We start from the raw sequence: 14,435 nt of genomic DNA, 5'->3' as shown, positions 1-14,435 counted from the left end.
CCTATCTTTTGGCTATCCATATCAGATCGAAAAAATAAGAACTAAACATGGGAGAATGGGCACATGTTACAGATTTATAGTCTCTAATTATGTCTTTTAGAGGTTCCTTCTCTCTCTTCTATATAAGGCCGAGGATTAAGAGGCTTCAAGGAGAAAGAACTTCAATGAAAAACTTTCATCGAAAAGGCTTAGATTTTTGAGGATAGTATCGATGAAACTCCTATATCTTTTATGATACATTGATAAGATTTTCCACTGGTTTCCATGTGTGCTCATTGATATCATAGCTGCTCCAACGCACTAGGTACTTCAATTTTTTCCTCTTATACTACAAATCTAGTACCTTTTCTACCTCGTATTCCTTGTGGTTCTCAATTTTGATAGTAAGTGGCAGACATTGCATTCTTCCATGAAAAGACAACTCTTGATAAGGTTCCAACAAAGAAACATGAAAGACTATGTGTAGCTTCATAGCACCCGGTGTCAGGGTAGAGAGAATTTGCCTCAAGAAAGGGCTGAGCTTCTAGCTGCCACTAAATACTCAATCAAGTCTAAGATATAAAAAACCAAGTTTATACATATAACTTTTTTTTTTTGGGAAATTACATCAAAACACAAGCCCAAGTACCAAGAAAACACCCAAATGTATTATAAATATCTTAAAAATCTTATATATCTTTATGAGAGATGTTTTTCAAACTTCAACAGTTCATATCTTACAATCGGACCATCAAAATAATCCTAAAGTTTACATGAAGTATTGATATACTTTCAAAAACTACTACAAAAAAAATTAAACTACAAATTTGTTACGGATCTTGAGATATTGCCAAAACCCTAACAATACCTTTAAAACCTAGCTTACATATACTTGTGTGATAATTTCTTCATATCTCACAAAATAAGTACTTAAATACCATGAAACTTTGATCTATAGCTTCTTAACTTAATAATACACACTTATCAAAATTTTGAGCCAAAAATTCGTCCAAAAACTCAAGATATGGCTCCAACCATTACTATCAATAAAATGACTCACTTACTGCCTTTGAATTACATGTGCTATCTTTAATGCCCTATAATTCCTTCATCTAAACTTGGAATTTGTCAAATAGTATATGTAAAGTGTAGCTAAGAAAGTACTTTCTCCAAATCCAATCACTGATCTTTCATTCTCTATGTACGCATATGTTATGCTTCAAAGAGTGACAGTAGGTACAAATTTGATACCTTAACTTTGAATACCTATATCTCCTTCAAAAAAACTTGAAATCACACAAACTCTTCACCCAAATTATACCCAAAATCCTAAACTTATTGATCCTAGCCTCCAAAGCTCGAATGAATTCGAAAGAAAAATCCTAATTCCTAATAAGGCCTCGAGCAGCCTCCTTGAAGGCTATTGAGCATGGCCTTTGACCAATAGGAATGTTTTCCATTCCTTGCCTTCATCCAACTATGCCTTGGCTTTCATCCCTCCTATTAAGCCTCCTATTAGTTAAGAATTTCTTCTTTAGGCTCTAATCTCCTCTCAAGGCTCCATACTAAATATTTAGGTTATATATATATATATATATATATATATATATATTTTAAAATGCTATAAATAAAAAGATAAACTCAAAATAAAGTTTCTTAAATCCACTCTTTTTAAATTAATCTATTTAACCATTCTAGCATACATCAAGTCTTATGAACATATTATATGTTCTAACTAATTTTTACATATTGTAAATTTTTAAAGTATGACACCGGTAATCCCAAATGATATGCCATTGGATTGATTTACTTCTAGATGACAAATGGTTCCAATCTTCAGTAATCCAACTTATCACATGGCCCCTTGGTTTTGATATTCCATTGAAGCAGCCATATTTTATCTCCAATTTTGAAAGTAGGTATCTGATTTTGAAATTTGTCTACGGATGTCTTGTAAGCTTTTTGGGTGGTTTGCAATTGAAGCTTCAATATGGTTTGAAGCTCTGATAGTTGTTTCACAAATATTTCAGTTGCTGCGTTGTTATTGGTTAACGGACTCAACAAATCAAGCTTTGGACGATACCCATAGTTGGAAAAGAATGGTGTTTGTTGAATTGATGCATGAAGGATGTTGTTATATGCAAACTCAACTAAGGATAGATATGCAGTTCAATCATCTTACTAATAGTTGATGCTGCATCTTAAATACGGCTACAAAATTTGATTCACCCGTTCCGTTTGGCCGTCAGTTTGAGAATAAGCCAAAAAAATCTTGATATCCACCTTTAATATTTCAAAGAGAGATCTCTATAACTTTGATACAAATTGGGTTCCTCGATTTAATATAATATCATCTTGTAAACCATAATATCGATACACACTGTCAAGGGAGAGCCTTGTTGTGTCTTTGCTTGAGAATATTTTCTTGCAAGGGATAAAGTGTGCCATCTTTGTAAGTTGATCTACCGCAATAAAGATATTATTAAATGAGTTCGATGGTGACAAGTCTATAATGAAGTCCATGAAAACTGAAGATCATGGTCGACGTGGAATATTCAATGGCTGAAGAAGACCATAAGGACAATGTCGAAGGTTCTTGGTTCTTGAACAAATGTCATAAGAGAGGACAAAATCCTTGAAATCCTTCCACATTTACGGCCACCAAAAATCTCGAGAAATAAGTTCCAAGGTCTTATTGAATCCAAAATGTCCCGCAGTTGGAAAGTTGTGTTGAGATTAGAAAACTCAGAGTTGTGCTGGTCCCTTTGGAATATACAACCGCTCTTCAAAGTATAAAAGATCTCCTTTCACCTTGAATTTGTCATTATTGACACGTTGTGTGATATCGAGGGCTACAGAATCTTGAATAGTCATAATACGTACCTGGTTGAGGAAGTTAGTTTCAATTGGGACTATAGCAGAGCAAAGCCTAAATTGTTCTGACTACAACAATGTCAGACACTAATGATCAAACGCTGCTTCTTTAGTCTTTGGCGCTAGATATGATCTCCTTGATAATGTATCAGATAGTCCTTATTGCTTCTCAGACCAATAAGTAATAACAAAATCAAACTTGAATAGCAACATGTTCCATCGAGCTTAACGACGATTCAAAACTCGAGCCGATGTGAAGTACTCCAAATTCTTATGATCCGTTGTCGTAATGTGTGAAGTCTTACTTGAGAATGCTCCGAGCAAATGGGTGTAGAAGGAAGAATAGAAATTGCGATAACAAAATCCTAATTCTAATAGAATACTAATAATGTTCTAATTAGACTATAATAATGATAAACAAACATAATCAAATTCAAAACAACTCAAAGAAATTTCAAACAAATAATAAAATTCTTAAAAAAATATTAGAATGATCACAAATATTACTCAAATATATGTCAATTCAACCTTAATTTAATTCTAGTTAAAACCCTATTGAATTTCACTCAAACTTTAGACCAAATCTAATTAAATCTTAAACCCTAATAAATCCTAAATCCTAAGTCAAATCCTAAACAAACCTTAAATTAAACCCTAAATCAAACCCTATTTCAAACCCTAAATCCTAAACCAAATCCTAAATCAATCCTAAACCATAATCCAAATCCTAAACCCTAAACTTAACCTTAGATCAAACTCTAACCAAATCCTAATCCAAATCCTAAATCAAACCCTAACCAAACCCTTAATCCTAATCCAAATCCTAATCCAACCCTAAATCCTAATCAAATCCTAAATCCTAATCCAAACTCTAATCCAAACCCTAAATCAAATCCTAACTAAATCCTAATCCAAATCCTAAATCAAACCTTAATCAAAATCTAAACCCTAATCCAAACCCTAATCCAAATCCTTAATCAAACCCTAACCAAATCCTAATCCAAATCCTAAACTCTAAATCAAACCCTAAATCGAACCCTAGCCAAACCCTAATCCAAATCCTAGTAATTCCTATGACAGATTTAAACCTCAATATCTAATGAAGTACTATTGATCTCAATTCAAAATTTGCATAATTTTTAAAAATCAAGTTTAAAACAAGTACAAAAAAATTTGAAATGGATCGGAGTTACCAAATTGACGTTATCCTCAAAAATGTATTTGGGTGTTAGCCGGCCTCCTTCTCCAATCTTGATGCCAACCTTCCAGAGCCAATTTCTCTTCTTTGCGCCGTTCGATTGGTTTTAAATTTCTCATGGACATAGAAAAACAAGTCTTATACCCTTTTACATAAGTTTTATTCCAATCCAACTAGTAGATTGCATGAAATCTTAAAAACCCTCACTAGACCTAAAATTCTACTTATTGAGACCTTGACCCGCTTAAACCTCAATATCTCTCACTTCAACCTTTAAATCGAGCTCAAATTCACAACATATATTTAATACAACTATAATCATGAACTAAGAAAATTTCACCTATAGATCTACAACAAAACTCTCGAAATCACTCAAAACATAAACCCTATTTTATTTCATAAAATCCAAGTCATCCGAAACAAACCTCTACTTTGCAAAGCTCTTACAAAGTCATATCAACTCCAAATCACCCAAAATCAATGCCCATAGAAACCTTATTCAAGCTTCTATTAAACTCCACTCTTCGATTTACCAAAGAGTTCCGGAGTTGTCGTCGAGACTCGGTTTTGTCCCTCAGGGTCTGATTTCGACCCTGGTTCATAACCGGCCCTCTCCGGATATCAACTTTCGTGTTCTTGAGGTAATTTTTACTAATTTGCATTCCTAACTCCTTCCTACATATGTCTATATCCTTTATTTTTAAAATCTACCTTGTTTTGCCTTATTTATGGCCTTATAAAGTAAATAGAAGCATAATTTGTAAAAAGGCAGCATTAGCACCTTTAATTTTTCTACCTTTTTACTAATATCTATTTTTCCAAGATAATTTGCTACAATATTTTTGAAGTGAGATCCTCAAAACATGATATATTTCTTCACACTTTCACCTACTAGTCATATTACGTCAAGACACCATGTATACGGTCACTGGATGCACAACTCCTTCGAGAAAGTGATGCCATTCTTAGAAAGAATCCACTATGGCAAGAAGTTCTTTATCATGGATCTCATAGTTGATCTCGGCAACAAAAAACTTTTGAGAGTAGAATGCAATTGGATGAAGCTTTTTGTATGCACCTATCTGTGAAAGTACAACTCCAATAGCAAAATTTGAAGCATCGGTCTCCAAATAGAAGGCCTTTGCAAAGTCTGGATGTACCAAGATTGGAGCCATAGCAAATACCATCTTAAGATCTTAGGATGTTTTTTTTTCACTAGAGGTCTCCATTCGAGCTTGTCTTTATATGTCAACCAAGTGAGCAGAGCAACAACTTGAGAATAATTCTTGATGAAGATCTGATAGAAGTTAGCAAAGCCAAGAAAGCACTATACATCTCTAATCATCTTTGGAACTTCCCATGATACAATTACTTCCACATTCTTAGGGTTTAACTTCAAGCCTTCCATAGTTGTAATGAATCTCAAAAATTTCATCTCAGTTTGGTTAAATAAGCACTTCTCCAACTTGACGTAAAGTCTTCGCTTGTAGAATGTTTTAAGGACCAGATAAATACATTTTTTATGCTCTTCTACATTCTTGGAAAATATCAAAATATCATCTAGATAGATAACAACAAAATCATCAAAGTGCTCCCAAAAGATGTCATTTATCATGTGTTGAAAGACGGCAAGAGCATTGGTAAGACCAAAAGGCATGACATTATATTCAAAATGGCCATATCTTCTACGAAAAGTTGTCTTCCATTCGTTTCCTTCCTTAATTCGCACGAGGTTGTAAGTTCCCTTTAGATCAATCTTTGTAAAGATCCTTCCATACCTAAGTTGCTCTAGAAGACCTGATATCAAGGGTAATGAATAACAATTCTTCTTTGTCACCTTATTGAGACCTCAATAATCCTTGCATATCTGCAGCAAGCCATCTTTCTTCTTCACAAATAAGATTGATGCCTCAACTAACAACTTCAAATGACAAATGAAGTTCTTGGCTAAATTCTCGTCAATGTACTTCCGTAACTCCACTAACTTCATCTGCGAGAAATTATAGATTGGACCAAAAGGTGGTTGTGCTCCTTCCTACAAGTCTATGGCACAATCATATGGTCGATGCTCTGGTAGTGTGTTGACATTCTTCTTTTGAAACACGTCTTCAAAATCCTTACATTGCTTTGGTATGTTTGCTGTAAAAATCTTCTCTCCACTAAATGGAGTCGCATAAATGACAAACGATGTGCTTTCCTTGGACAATGTTACAAACACTCTTGCTCCAATAAATGAGGTTTTTTGATTTGAGATCTTTTAATAAGCTTACTCTCAAAATATTCTATAGGAAATATCATCCTTTATAACTTCCAATATATAAATGGGTTATACATTTCTAACCAAGAAAGACCAAGAATAACAAGGTTTGATGGGATTTTGATAATATTGAAAATAATATAACTACTATGGTCTTTAAACGTCACCTCTATAGGTGCTGATTCATGGGTTACACTACCAAATAATAAAGGTCATCCATCTATTACTTCTACGTGAATGGATTTAATTTTTTGTACTAGAGGAATCTCGTGATATTTAGTGAATTCTTCATCTAAAAAGTAAGTAGACACTCTTAAATCTAATAATGCTAAGGTTTGTAGTTTCTGAGGGCCAAAAGATAGAAGAATGATAAAACAATGGACAGACTGAGTGGAAAGAGAGGAATCTGATTGTTATTGTAGTATTGAATCATCTAGTTGCACGATCCCTATTGTGGCTGGGCATCTTCGTTTTCTTGAACAAATGCACCTCTGGTCCTGATAATGCGTCAATTTTGCTTCTTATGGTAGTTTCTAACTCTATGGCCTTCTTCACCGCAAGACAAGCATAGTCCTTCTTTCCTATCTTATTTTTTTTCTTCTAGAGTTAGAGATTTAAAATGTACCATGTCAATTTGCATGTCTTCCACCTCTGAATGTGAATTCAGACTGCTTGTTGACATAGTTGGAGCGTGGTGAGCTGTATGTTGTCTTGAGCATTGGTCTTAGTAACGTTGGAACAGGTGATTATCACACTTTACAGCTTGGCTAATGGCTTTGATGAGCATTCACAGATTAAGAAGAGATAATAACAAATCCTTCACATCATCCCTCAAGCCCTAATAAATTTGATTTATCAATGCTTCCTCGTCCTAGTTGATGTTGCATGCTAACTGTCTGAAATTTGATGTGTAGATTGTTATGGAGCGTGCTCCTTATCATAACAACCAGATCTTTATTGTAGCTGTAGAATAAGTAGTTATTTTCAGAATGTAGATACCTAGTGTATAGTATAAATAGGGATAGATAACTGCTGAAAAGATGGTTCATCAGGTAGAATGGATGAATAGTCAGGAAAAGTAGTTATCATCTATAATATAGGAGTTGGTATCTCGGAGAAGTATAAGGAAGATGGGAGAAGAGAAGAAAATACCAGACGATGAGAGTCGTAAGCCGAGGGCCAAATTGCGATAGTATTGAGCCGGGGATAAGCTTGGTGCTATCTCTTCTTCTTAATTTTCTTGTTTCTTTTGTGTTAGTGTTGATTTCAGTGAAGAGAATCGATTTAATGAATTAATGTTTGATTTATGAAGTTATCTATGGATCACTCTTTAGTAATTGTTGTGAAAGATTGAAGACGTATGGAAGTTTCCAATCACTGTTTATCGCAAGGTTGTAAGTTTAGAGGAGAGGAATTGTAATCGAAAGAATTGTCTTGATTAGATTTTGTGGATTGGAAGTTGTTCGTTCCAAGGTTTGGGATATGCTTGTGTGTTCGTGAATTACACAGGGTAATGAAATTGTTGTCGTAGATATTATTGTATTGATATAAGAGAGTGGACAGTAGGAAGAAAAATTAAGTGTTCTTCGGTACGGTAAGTATTCAGCAGTAGCGGTTAATTGCATGACCCTAACAATTGGAGCTCATATACATGGTCATTCCCCGTGTTCGAATCTCCCTATATGAGTTTATGCTGGGAGGTTTCTTTCGGAATAAGTAAAACGAGCAATAACATATTAGCGCCGCTACCGGGGATTGACAACATTATTGAGTGTTAGGAATTAACTGTCGAAGCAGTAAAGGAGATTAGGAAGCAAACTCAGTAGAAATAATGAAAGAATATGGTTATTAAGAATAAAAATTTAACAGCAAAGAGAATAAAGCAATCAAAGGAAAGAACATAGCGATCACAAGCAAGAAATTTGTTGCATAATGAGCGAGATCGTATATTAAAAAAGAAGCATCAACAAAGTTGGATTAAGTTGTGGTTGCTTGCCTCTCGACATATTTGATTGTACCCAGAAGACGATCGACCTCTAATATTTCAAAAGTACATATCGTTAAAGAAATTGCCAAGAGCACTCACTAGGAGCACTGCTAATAGTCCAGCAAACCTCTTGAAGGCGTTAATGGAAAACGAGGAAGGCACAGAGGAATTAGGTACCCCTCTGGATATCTTCTCAATTGAAAATACATCCGATCCTAATAAGACTAGTTCTGAAGATTGGCATAAATCACTTGTCAATAAAGACCAATTTAGAGTATACCAAAACTTGTCGTTTTCACCTCATATTCAACCAATAAAATTATTTGGAGATAATAATAGTCAATCGAGAAGGCTTGGAAGTCTGAAAAAGACTTTTGCGGGAGACAGTTTTTATTTTAGTAAGAAATTGAGTGGAACACTGGCATCTTTAATGACGTCTGGAGGACCAACAATTTCGATTGCAGTTCAAATGGATGCAGTGGACAATCGAACGACTAGCGTCGTGCCATTACCTACTTTTTGGAGTTTGCCATGTGCGGATCCATATCGATATTTGTCTCAATTCTTGACGACATGTATAGCCAATAATAGAAGAACAGAAGACATTTGGCTGAGATGGCTGCCAGCAACATTGAAAGATATAGCTTTTGAGTGGTATAACCGCCAACCTCTGGGACAATTTATCAATTGGAAGGCATTGAAAAATGCATTTTTAGTCCATGTTTGACCAATTGGTTTTAAAGAACATCTTAGAAAAAAATTAATGAACAGCAGAATGGTACCAAAGGAAGCGGTACAGTCATATTATGGTTGTGTAGCAGATATACTTCAAAAATGGCCAAATAATCAAATGCCGAAATCATTTGTGTTGTCCATATTGGTTAATGGACTACATCCACCAGAATTGAAAATGTTTGTAAATGAGGCCCAATCAGCCACCATTACATCATCTCTTGAGCGAGCAAAAGTATGGGAGGAATGTCACTATGAGCAGAACTTAACAGTTGGAGCCACGATGATTCCATCTCAAAGAGGCTATCGAATGACAAATTGGAATGACGCACCGGGAAGTTATCTGAGAAGGATTGATTATAGTACAATTCTACAGGGAATAGTGGATGCCGTTCCATTGCAAGCTGTACCACCATCATCATCACACCGGTATGGGCCTTATTCCGCATATCAGAAACCAATACCTACAAAGGAATTGCCAAATGTATTGGAATCAAGGGATCCCAATGAGTCATTGCTGTTAACATTGACAAAAAAATGGATGAATTGGCTGTGGATTTGGCCAAGGATAAAGAAAAAAGGCATATACCAATGAATATGCGTCCCAATATCTGGTGCAGCAATTGTAAGGAACAAGGTCATTTAATAACAGAATGTCGTTCACCACCCCAAATGACTATACAATGTACCTTTTATGGGGGCAAGCATATTACCACCAACTGTTGGAATTTACGGAAGCAACAACAACTCAGTAACCAGATAATGACTCAACCAACTTTGTGGGATGTCAATCAAATACAGACGAATAATAGGTTTGGCTGGAATGAAAATCGAGCAAATAAACAAAACAGGAATTATTCTAATTTCTTCAACTCTGAATTTCATCAAGAAGGTGTATCCAATACTCACAAATTGGCGATGAATCAACTAGGATACCATCAATATCCACCCATGACGAAGCCAATACCAGACTCTACAATAACAATGGATCAACCAAGATCTTTTACTCATCCAACATGGAACAGACGTAGCCGTTATATACCAGTAGAGAAACCCATTATCCCTGAAGGAGTTGGCAGGAGACCACTTCGTTGCTATCATTATAGAGAAATCAAACATTATGCAAGTGAATGTCCTAATCCAAGGGCCAGTGATGACTATGCTCCTATATGTGGAAATTATAAGCAGTCTGGTCACACTTATCAGTAGTGCAATGCGCCCTTAATTATAATAACTGGGACTTACAAATGCAAACAAGCCAACCGACGGAGGACAAAGGCCCTGTTCAATGAGACTCACTAGTACATCGTGTTGAGGTGGTGAACGCAGTGCTTACCAGAGGCCAACAAAAAGACAAGAATCCAATTCAAGACATAGATGAACCAATTACAGGAGAGCAAGTAGCGCCATCGATGGGGCTAAACGAACCAATATCAGTATTGGGACGTATGCCAATATTGAGATCTCAATAAACTGAGGAACCTAATTTGGTTCCACGTGCCAATTGGCTGGGACCATCTAATCCAGGTCTTGTTATGGGCTCTGTACCCAGTATGAGACCTAAATCAGTGGCACAACCCAATGAGGTCCCAATTACGGAGGCTTCAGTTCCGTTCCAAGCAGTTCTGATCTCTATGCAGTTTCGAGAAACGTCCTATCCATTGAAAGATCCTCTCGGGGGCGGGAATTCCAAGGAAGCCCCATTTTTTGTTCTAATTCCGAGTCCAAGGCAAAAGAATATCTTACCTCATTGAGTTAAATTCAAACCAATGAAAAGAAAGAAGGCATTGGGAATTATCTTAAATATGGAATCCTATGATATTTTGAAGGATCTGGATGCTATTCGGCCTTCTATTTCTATGAAGCAACTTCTAGCGGTCGTACCAGAGTGCCGTTCTACATTGAATTCATCGTTAATATGGCATATGCACCGTAATAAAGAAGTTTGTGAAGTTAGTTTGAACCTTGACCCAGGTGCATCAACCATCGATGTTTCGATTGATGGTATTATGATCTTGGGTGTTCAGGTAGATGGTGGTTCCAATGTTAATTTAATGAACACTGATACAATGGATGTTTTAGATTTGGAGCACTTAGTACCTACGACATTGGTATTACGGATGACAGATCATAGTCGGGTAAAGCCAATGGGTATCTTATAGAGTGTTCAAACTATGATTGCCGGTATTGCATATAAAATCGACTATATTTTATTCCGATTACAGAGTTCTACTTTATCATATCTAATTTTATTGGGATGACTTTGGCTTTATCAAGCCAAAGCTAAGAACGATTGGAGTCAGGGTACTTTGACAATTGGCAAGGACAGAGACAAAATGGTGTTACAAATGTACCTAGTACACTATCATGGGGAGTCTCAATTGCCAGCATCTGAATTAACATTGGACGATCAGCTTAGCTCCGATGAAGATGCAATAGCACCAATTACGGAGGCACCCGTGGAGGCAGTACTATACCCTGGAGTGGTGTACCAATGTGGAAGTCCGAGGGAGTACTTGATATATCCGACGGACTCGGAAAACTCAGATTATGTTAGTACTGATTAGATGACCAAGTATGATGTGCACCATGTTAGTGCCCTGGATATAGGATTCAGTACTTCATACATGTCGAACTTACCGACTAACTTTAAACTAGTGCGGGGGTTGAAACAGAACATCGCTGTTGCACCTTTATGTCAAACTATCAACTTAGCGACGACAACAGAACCTCGAACAATTAAGGTCTATGAAGGTATTAAGGATTAAGAATTGACCTGCTGGAGCGAATTTTTCTTGCATCATAAATCCACTTTTGCTTGTACTTATGATGATTTAAAAGGTATTTCCACTGAAGTCTATGAGCATCGTATCATTTTAGAGGAGAATGCTAAACCGGTATGGTAGAGGCAACATCGGCTTAATCCAAAATATTTCCTTTTAGTGAAAGAGGAATTGGATAAACTTCTCGACGTGGGTTTTATTTATCCTATTCCGCATAGTGCATGGGTTTCACCAATCGTGATGGTACCAAAAAAGAATGGAAATTGTCACGATTTTTGGAAACTTAATGTGGCCACTAAGAAAGATTACTTCTCATTACCTTTCACGAACAGTATGGATAACATATTGGTATTATCACTAGGTAATAAAAGAATAGGAGTGGGGCACCAGTTAAAGTCATTCTATGGTGTTGTTTTGGGTTGGTTGGAGTGCCATTTTCTTGTATTTCTTGTATTTTCGAGAGTAGTAGTTTGAGTTAAGAGTTAACAGTGAGGAGCCAATTACAAGAAAGAGAACGCATGGTAGAGATCCACAAACAAGAACTATTTCGGGCTCGTAGTAATTCAATTTTGGAACTAGAAAAAGCGAAGAGTCAATTGGTAATGGAACGAGAAAAGACCGAGTTATTGGCACAAGAGAAACTGGTATTGAGTGATCAATACAGATGTGAAATGGAGTGGTTAAGGGCTGAAATTGAAGCCTTGAACATGGAGGTAACAAGATTGGCAGAGGATTTAATCAATATTAGTCAAGTACAAGTATCGACGTTGCCAGTTCCCGAAGTTTCAGAAGAGAGGAGTCACTTTCAGCACCAGTTGGAATTGAGAGATGCCTAGATCCTGAAATTAGAAGCTCAAGTCCATGAACTGGACGAGTACAATGAAGACCTTTCAACTCAGTTGAGGAAAGAGCCTATAGAAGGATTGGAGGAGGAGGAAGATTTGTAGTTGGAACCGGAATCGGTGGAACCAATAACAGATACTGCGGCAATTCATTAATTAGATAGGCCAGAGGGATCGCAATTTTTGTAGAGTTTTGTTAGATAATTTTTAGATAGGTATCAATTGAGTGTTTGCGAGGATGCTGCACAGTTAGGAGTGGAACTATGTAGAATAAGTAGTTATTTTCAGAATGTAGATACCTAGTGTATAGTGTAAACAGAGATAGATAACTGCTGAAAAGGTGGTTCAGCAGGTAGAATGGATGAATAGTCAAGAAAAGTAGTTATTATCTATAGTATAGGAATTGGTATCTCGGGGTAGTATAAGGAAGATGGGAGAGGGGAAGAAAATGCCAGACTGTGAGAGTCATAAGCCGAGGGCCAGACTGCGATAGTATTGAGCTGGGGATAAGCTTGGTGCTATCTCTTCTTCTTAATTTTCTTATTTTTTTTTGTATAAGTATTGATTCTAGTAAAGAGAATCAATTTAATGAATTAATGTTTGATTTATGAAGTTATTTATGGATCACTGTTTAACAATTGTTGTGAAAGATTGAAGACATATGGAAGTTTCCAGTCATTGTTTATCGCAAGGTTGTAAGTTTAGTGGAGAGGAATTGTAATCGAAAGAATTGTCTTGATTAGATTCTGTGGATTGGAAGTTGTTCATTCTAAGGTTTGGGATATACTTGTGTGTTTGTGAATTACACAGGGTACTGAAATCGTTGTTGTGGATGTTATTATATTGATACGAGAGAGTGGACAATAGGAAGAAAAGTTAAGTGTTCTTTAGTATGATAAGCATTTAGCAGTAGCGGTTAATTACATGACCCTAACAATTAGAGCTCATATACATGGTCATTCTCCATGTTCAAATCCCCCTATATGGGTTTATGCTGGGAGGTTTCTTCCAGAATAAGTAAAATAAGCAATCACAGTAGCCCATTGCGCCTTGTCATGTTTGCCAAATGCTTCCGCAAATGCTTCCAAAAAAGTTTTGAAGTTGTTTAAAATTGACAATCCTTTCTCAAACTAAGGAGGTAACCATGATAGAGCTTGCCCCATGAGCAAAGTTCCAACCAGTCCAACACGTGACTCCTCCATTAGATAGCATTCGGGCTATAAAGTTATTATCAATCTAATTTGATTGACAAAACCTTAAAACTTGGAATACATACCATTGAACTTGTAAGAAAGGCTAATTTGGGACTCTTTTTGTTGTAAAACCAACAGTCCTTGTTGAACTAGAAGCAAAGTTGCTTCTCTTAGTACTGAAGCTTGAGGTTGATGAATCCTTGATTGTGCCATCCCAGATTCTTTATCATTATGAAGTCTTGCAATGATCCCTTCAATCTCTACAATTCTCTGTGATAACATAGCAAGAGCATTCATAATGGCGTCCAACTTGGATTCCAAACTTTCAATCATACTAATAACTTGACCTCCGGCCATTCTAAGAGAAGGAAAGAAATGACTCTACAAGAAAGTAGTATTGGTTTAGAGGAGGGTACTCCGCAACCTTTAAAATGCCTTAAAACCTTTAAGAAGAGGAGTAATCTACTCTCTCCAAGAAAGATAAGACTCCAATATTATAATAGAAGAAATATCAGTTTAGAGGAGGGTAATCCGCAACCTCTATAATGCCAACACCTTCAAGCAGAGGGGTAATTCACACTCTAAGAAGA

This window comes from Physcomitrium patens, chromosome 24 (assembly GCF_059467195.1).
Source record: "Physcomitrium patens ecotype Gransden chromosome 24, ASM5946719v1, whole genome shotgun sequence".
Classification (NCBI taxonomy): domain Eukaryota; kingdom Viridiplantae; phylum Streptophyta; class Bryopsida; order Funariales; family Funariaceae; genus Physcomitrium; species Physcomitrium patens.
This window is presented reverse-complemented; position numbering follows the sequence as displayed.